At 34.5% G+C, this 7,547-nt stretch overlaps 1 protein-coding gene across 1 annotated transcript in view; it reads left to right on the top strand.

Annotated features, from left to right (window-relative positions):
• The first annotated feature begins 4,464 nt into the window (after positions 1–4,464).
• Positions 4,465–7,547, top strand: part of LOC131948683 (tubby-related protein 4) — a 73,961-nt gene continuing 70,878 nt past the window's right edge. Inside the window, exon 1 of the mRNA XM_059310331.1 lies at positions 4,465–4,538. The gene's annotated coding sequence lies outside the window, so the exon portion shown is untranslated. The remainder of the gene's footprint in view (positions 4,539–7,547) is intronic.

Raw genomic sequence — 7,547 nt, 5'->3', positions numbered from 1 at the left:
GAAGGGTTCTGTAAAAAAAAAAATCATTTTTAATTTCGCAAGGGTGGTGCCACAGGAGGGTGCAATTTTTCTCTAAATATGGCATTTAAAAATAAAAGTCTATTGCGGTTTGACATTGTTCATCCGATCGCCATCAAACTTTGGGGAGTTAATTAGAACACTTCAGGTGAGGTTTCTGTTAAAAAAAAAACAACTTTTTTTTTAAATTTCGCAAGGCGGCGCCACGGGATGGTGGGATTTTCTCTTTATACAGTATATAAAAATTAAAGATCATTGCGGTTCGACACAGTTTATCCCGGTGCCATAAAACTTTAAGGAGTTGATGAATACTCCCGATAAGGTTTCTGGGGTGGGAGAGGGGGTGGGTGGTGGTGGAAGGGGGATTTAATTTTGCATGGGCGGCCTCCTGGCAGGATGCGATTTGGCGCCCTGGTCTTTCCCGTGAGTGCTATGGCGACTACGTTTATTCTAAACACTGTGATAGACAAAGGATAGGATGGGGCGTTACAAACGCTCACTAAATTGAATCAAGCGTGTCAGCCGGCGCAATGATAGGGTGCGATTTGGCTGCAAAAAAAATTATTTCAGTTTCAACCCCCAAAAGGCTCAGATGGGCCGCAGAGGGCCATGTAATACGTTTTATTTTAATAATAAGAAAAATTAACCAAGGTTAGATTAACTAGGATGTTTCTTTTTGTCCGTAAAAAAAATTAAACAGTTTCGTCACTTTGCGAATGATGCAATTAACATCTATTTTTAGACAATCCAATCAGAAATTGAGATCGAGGATCTAATAATGGACCGTTAGTAACGCTAACATATTGCATCAGTCACACTGATATTTAAAACACGTCCAATAATTTTTTTACGATTTAAGAAAAAATCCTGTTCATTTGTGTCATTTTAGCGAATGACGCAATCTGCATCATTGTTAACAGGATGCTATTTGGCACGATGGCACCTGTTAGTTTTAAAGAGCCAGGGGCAGTACGCGACGCCTATACGGTAGTGTAGGCTAATCGGGCAGGGGGGGGGGGGCTCCTGATAGCGCCCCTTTACGTCCCTGACACATGGGCGGTCACCAAAGTGTGTTCTACCTCATTATTTCGGTGAGTGATTAATGTACACTCAAGCGCTAGTGTAGATAAACCCGTTTCCCGATATTTATGATCCAAGCTCAGGCATTGTTTACATTTAAATAACTCACTTTTAGAAAACAAGGTCACGCGTATAAGAACATAGGATTGGTAACGCATGGATGAAACCCTTGTTATATATTTCGTTGGACTTTCTTCTATTCCCGCGGCAGCGCGCGGGGACTGGTACGCTAGTAGTGAATAAAAGCTCTGCCACTATGTGTATTCTAATGCCAAAATACATGCTTAGCGACATTGTAAAAAACACTTAGCTCCATCCAGGCCCGTAGAGACATATATGTCCCAAGCAACAAAAAAAAAAAAAAAACAACTAAAAATAAACCGGGAGTAGGCTCCCCTACACTTTCTCGAATATTTTCTTATATAACACTATGGGGGAAGGCAACTCGGGATATAGACATGATTTTTAATCCATTTGTAATTACTTATACTTTATAAAATAGAATAGAATCTCGTAGAAAAAAATTGCACACCAAGCGAACGCCAAACAAAATGTGTATAATAGTGCGTAATATTATTAGTTCTTTATAAATTTACATGCGTTTTTTGAGAAATCGGAAATAGCGTAAATTACTACTTCCGGTCAACTGAAATTACTAAAAATTTGACAGAAGGCAGATAATTAGATCTTTAACTTACATGTGAAAATCATTTATCTATCTGAAATGGTACTCAAGTTATAGGCTTTTGAAAAATTGAAAGTAGAAAAAGTTCCACTTCCGGTTATCGGAAATCGCTGAAAAGTTGAAACAGATCTACAAATGTGATATAATACTTATATGAAATTTCATCAACCTAGCTATAACGGTACTCAAGTTATCGTGTTTACAGACACACATACACACACACACAGAGACATACGGACAAGATTGCAAAACTATGTTTTTCCGACTCAAGAAGGTGTAAAATGTCGAGATTTTTTTATTTTTTTTTGCAAGATTACAATACTTTCTCTATACTTCGTATATACGAGAAAGTAAAAACAACAAGCAAATCTATTAGGAAGAACAAATGTTAATATAATACCTAAATAGTAAACCTTTGAAAAACCGACTGTAATTTCTTTCTGTTAACTTAGTATTTTTTATATAAAAATGAAAATGCAGCTTTGCAAGCGGTCTAAAAATTGAACGTTCCCATAAATATGACAACAAAACTATCTCATATATACTGAAAGCAGCTTTATTTATAAAGTCTATCATGTAGTAAATTTGTTTTAATTTTGAGGCAAATTCAACAACTGTGTTATTTCAATTTCGATTGGTAATAATTTAAAAATTTGGGACACATATGTCCCTTGGGCCTCAAAGGGTCAAACTGGCTAAAAATCGACAGCGGCTACGTTCTGTTGATTGCCGATCTCTATCCCCCTGGTTAACCCTTGACATTTGAAATAAAGGAATCCCTTTACGTCTGCCACTTTGAGTATAAAAACCTTTCACCGCACAGTTTGCCATTTTGAATGCGGACCTGTACACCGTGACGTCATATGCAAGGACTCTATAAAATAAACAAAAGTCAGTATTTAAAATACCTACCACATTTCACTTGATCAATCCACGCTAATTATGTAATTATTTTTTCCTAACACCTAAACAAAGTAGGGGCCTAATAAAAAGTACAACCCCCCCCCCCCGATGAAATGGGTTTTTATAAAGGGAAGTAATTGTATTTTCCTAATTTATCAAGGGACGTAAGTAGTGCTAAAGAACTAAATGTAAATAATTTTCAGAGACAATTAGAATTTTTGTGAATGGTGACACGTTTTTTAATAATTTTGTATGGTGGATATGCCGACAATTATCACTATAAGTTTAAAAAATGAAAATTGTTTAACAACACCTTCAATATTAATTTTTTAAATCATGAATTTAGACGATAAGAATTTAAGAAAAAAATTCAGTTTTTGAAAGGAAAAAATCTCTCTAACTTATAACGTGTAGGCCTACCTTAGAATTCTAGATCTAGGGCCCTAAGGGGAAAAAAGTAAAAGAAAAAATCACAAGAACTGTTCTAAGAAATATCTTGATTTAGTCTAGTCTAGATCTAGATCTATATCCAGATCTATGGTTGAGTATGGCAACATCTTAATGAGTTTGATAAATGTCAAAATGTGGGCAAAGCGGTTGAACTACTGTTTCTTTGAGGCGAGGAGTTGATGACAGCTGTTGAGCGAGACCAGATCTCCCTAGACTAGATCTACTAGAGTAGCTAGATCTAGATCTAGATCTAAAATACCTCTATTACTAGAAATTAGACTGCAGATCTAAAAAAAATATTTTTTATGTATTTGTGTGACTAAATTCAGATCTAGAATCTAGTCTAGAAAAATTCTAGATCTAGAATCTATAATTTTCTATCTATATAGATCTAGCTAGATCTAATATTCATCTATTATTCTATTCTAACAAGATAGTTAGGGCTTGTCGCTATAATTCTAGATATTGATATAGATCTAGAATCTAGCTCTAGCATGGTCTTCTAGATTCTAGTTAGCTCCCTTTTGTTTGTTTTTAATTTACTGCCAGTAAAAATTAATTAAATAGACCTAATAAATTCAAATATTTTTTTTTATATAGATATCAGATATAGATCTAGATCTAGTCCTGATTATAGACTCTAGATCTAGATTATTCTAGAATATAGATAGAGATGTAGATCTAGATCTATCTAGATCTAGACTATTTTCTAGACTATTAGAAGATTTATTTTAAACACAAGGGCATGTTGATAGGGCCATAATAATAATAATTTCAATAAATAAATAAATACATTACGTTTGTTTAAAATATTAGTTAGATCTAGAAATCTAGAATCTAGATGATTTATATGTAACTTTAAGTAATTTAGATTTAGAGATCTATCTAGAATCTAGATCAGGCTACATTCTCCGCCCTAAAATTCTAGACTAAGTCTTGCATCGATCGGACATCGTTCGTCATCAGTTGAGTAACTTGAACTTGCGGGTTGAGTGACTTGAGTTAGAAAATCTAGAATCTAGAGTCTGGTGAGTAAACATTTTCAGACAGTGCCGATTCTAGAACTTGATACTCTCGGATTTCTGATTTAGATCTAGATTCTAGATCTAGAGTATAGGCCTAATGATTTGTATCTAGATCTACTAGTCTAGATTAGTCTAGATCTAGACTAGTCTCTAGATCTATATTTATTCTATTTCTAAATCTCTAGCAGTAGCCACCGGCTGTAGGTAGAAAATCTAGATGATAGATCAGGCTAGATTATTATAGATAGAGCATCAACCAGATTCTAGATCTAGTCTAGATCTAGACCTCTAGATAGATAGATCTAGTCTAGCCAATTCTAGTCTATGTGACAGTGAGACACAAAGAGTTAATCATTCGTCTGCTTATAAAATATAAAGTAAGTAGATATAGATCTAGATCTAGATCTAATCTAGATCTAGATCTAGATGACCTAGATCTAGATGACCTAGATCTAGATTAGAATCTAGATCTAGATCTCTAGTCTTTATGACTTAAATTTAAATGTTGGCCTATTTTATTTTCATTAGATTAATTAATAAATTTATCTAGGATTTTATCTTGGATTTTAATAATTATATTTTTTATTACTAGATCTATTACTAAATTACATCTAGAATCTAGACTAGATGTCTAGTATCTAGATTCTAGAATCTTGATTAGATCTAGATCTATATAGAATCTAGATCTACGATTGGGTAATCTATCGTTTAAGGGTTAAGGTGCATAAAATCGGCCGAGGCTTGATCTAGTAATGTGAAAAAAAGGTGACTCCTTAGGTCTAAATTTTTTTTATTATTTCACATTTTTAGGAGGATTAATGTTTAAAAAGTTACAAAAATTTTCAAAGTTTCATTAATGTAGTGTACCTGTTTTTAAACAATTGTATTAAACATTTTCAGTAAAAAATAAAGTCTAGCGATGCTTTCATCAAATGCAACCAAGCTCATTTACTTTAGCCTTAGCAGCCATCTTGTTTTTTTTGTGTGAAATTATAGTTAGAGATTCAGGGGATACAACTCTAACTTACAGATGGCTGCTGTTTAAATTGCAAATCTTGCTAGCAAACACTGCTGTTTAAAGTTAATTTCTGGCCTAGACCTATATTGATATATTTAGCCATTGATTTTTGTTTATTTTTTCAGTTAGCTATAATATTTGCCACAAATAGATCTATATCTCTACGTCTATTAAACTAATAAAGCCTTAACAATGAGGCACCTTTTTTGCACATTACTAGTCTCAGCCTTTTACGCACCTCGGATAGATTACCTAGAATTGATTATTTATTATTTATTCTATCTACTCTAGATCTAGATCTAGACTTAAGCCTACCAAAACATAGATCTAGATTAGATCTAGAATTCTAGTTCTAGAAATCTAGATCCAGATTAAAATCTAGATCGAATCGACACTAGTACTGTTGTATAGTAGATCTAGATCTAGATCTAGTTTAATTAATCTAGATCTAGATTTCTAGAACTAGAATTGAGAATTTTAGACAGTCCTATAGTAAATTATTATGGTGAACGGAAAAAAAAAAACAGAAAAAAATCAGTTTTTGCAAGGAAAATAGTCACAGAAAAAAGTCACAAAAATATTCATAGAAATATTTTGATTTAATTGTTGATAATTATAAAATCTTGAGAGTTTATTAATGTGCTTTGTAATTTTTTTTTTGGTAGTGCATTTGTAAACTTTAAAATCATTATGGTTTATAACAATAATAAGTTAAAATATTGTAAGATAATGTACATAGTACATAGCAACGTTAACATTCGTTACGTATTTAGTTAAATACATGGTGGAAAATTTTTATAAAATAAATTTAGGCTCATCATTGTGTTTGCTTTTGCCATAGGCCTTATTTTGGTCGGCTTCTCCGGCTTCGTCTGTCCATATTGTGTTTTGTTTTTAAGTTTTGCGTCAATCACAGCCTTTGTACCTTTCTCTTTTGATCCTAGGCTTTATTACCTAAAGAGTGTGTTAAATTCTATGTTGTAAAATTGAAAATATAAAAATTTAAAAAGTAGTAGAGATTATAGAAAGACTATATCTAGTTTAGATCTAGAATTTAGATTTAGGCCTAATTAATTTTATTAATTAACAGGCCTAAGTCAAAATTATGAATTGGTAATCCAAAATGACTGATTATCTATTAAACATTAATTCATAATTAGTTCTAAAATCTGAATTAACTACGACACTGTTTAAAATTAAAGCATACAATTAGTATATAAATTCTAATTTGTTCAGGAGGTGGGGGGGGGGGGGGGTTACATTATTTGTGTTGGCGCAGCCACCTCAAAAGAGTTGCCTGAAAGAAAAAGTGGATTCTATCTAATTAGTTGTTTAATAGGCTTATGTTTTATTTATAACTACCAAGCCTGTGCAGCACATTTGGGCAGGGCTAGAAGAAAGTCTGACAAAATATTTTAACAGGGTTTCATCAATTCATTACCGATCCTATAATCTTAGATGCGTGACCTTGTTTCTCTAAAACTGAGTTATTGAATCAATACCTGCGCTACATGTCTTGGATCATAATTGTCAGTGCAGAGTTTGCCTACACTACTGCCTTAAATGTATGTTAATCCCTGTAAGTAATAGTGAGTTAGAATACATTTTGGCGACCGCCCAGGTGTCAGGGATGTAGAAGGGTGCTCTCGGGAACCCCCAGTTACACTACCGCAGGGGCGCTGTATACGGTCCCTGACTTGGTTTAATCAACGAATGTCGTGTGCCACCTTGTCAATATTATAGTGTGCTCCTTAAAACTAAGTAGGACGCCAAATCAAACCTTACCCGAGGCACTGGCAGAGGCACCTGATTAAGTGAATGACTATAGTACCACAATTTATGCATAGTCTATAAAACAAACGAATAAAACGGGAAAGCTCGGAGAGCCAAATAACACCCTGGAGGGCACCAGAGGACGCGCCTGATTCAATTTAGTGAGCGACTCTAGCAACCCATTGTACCCATGACCTATGACACTGTTTAAAATGAACCTATGCGCCATAGTGCTCACATGTGATCCCAGGGTACCAAATCACTCCCATGCCAGAGCGCACAAGGATGCGCCTGATTCGATACAGTCAATGGTTATTTTAGCCCATTGTGTCTTAGTATTTAGACTTCTTTTTAAAGCGGATGTAGGCACCTTAGAGCTCACTGGGGAGCCTAGGGCACTTTAGGGCACCAGCGATTGCATCTGTTGCAGTTTATCCCCTGAATATAGTAGTATCCTTTACCGCATACAGGATGCCCTATTAACAGATACCAAGTGCTATGATAGCCGCTCTGGAATTCTGGGCACCAAACCCTGACAAAAATTACACCCTCCCGGGCTCTGACATGAAATACTCTTTCGTGGCACTCGGATGAA

Source organism: Physella acuta, unplaced genomic scaffold (genome assembly GCF_028476545.2).
Source record: "Physella acuta isolate Inbredline_101_S28 unplaced genomic scaffold, ASM2847654v3 ptg000658l, whole genome shotgun sequence".
In the NCBI taxonomy this organism is placed as follows: domain Eukaryota; kingdom Metazoa; phylum Mollusca; class Gastropoda; family Physidae; genus Physella; species Physella acuta.
Note: the sequence above shows the minus strand (reverse complement) of the source record. Positions and strands in the feature narration are given on the sequence as shown.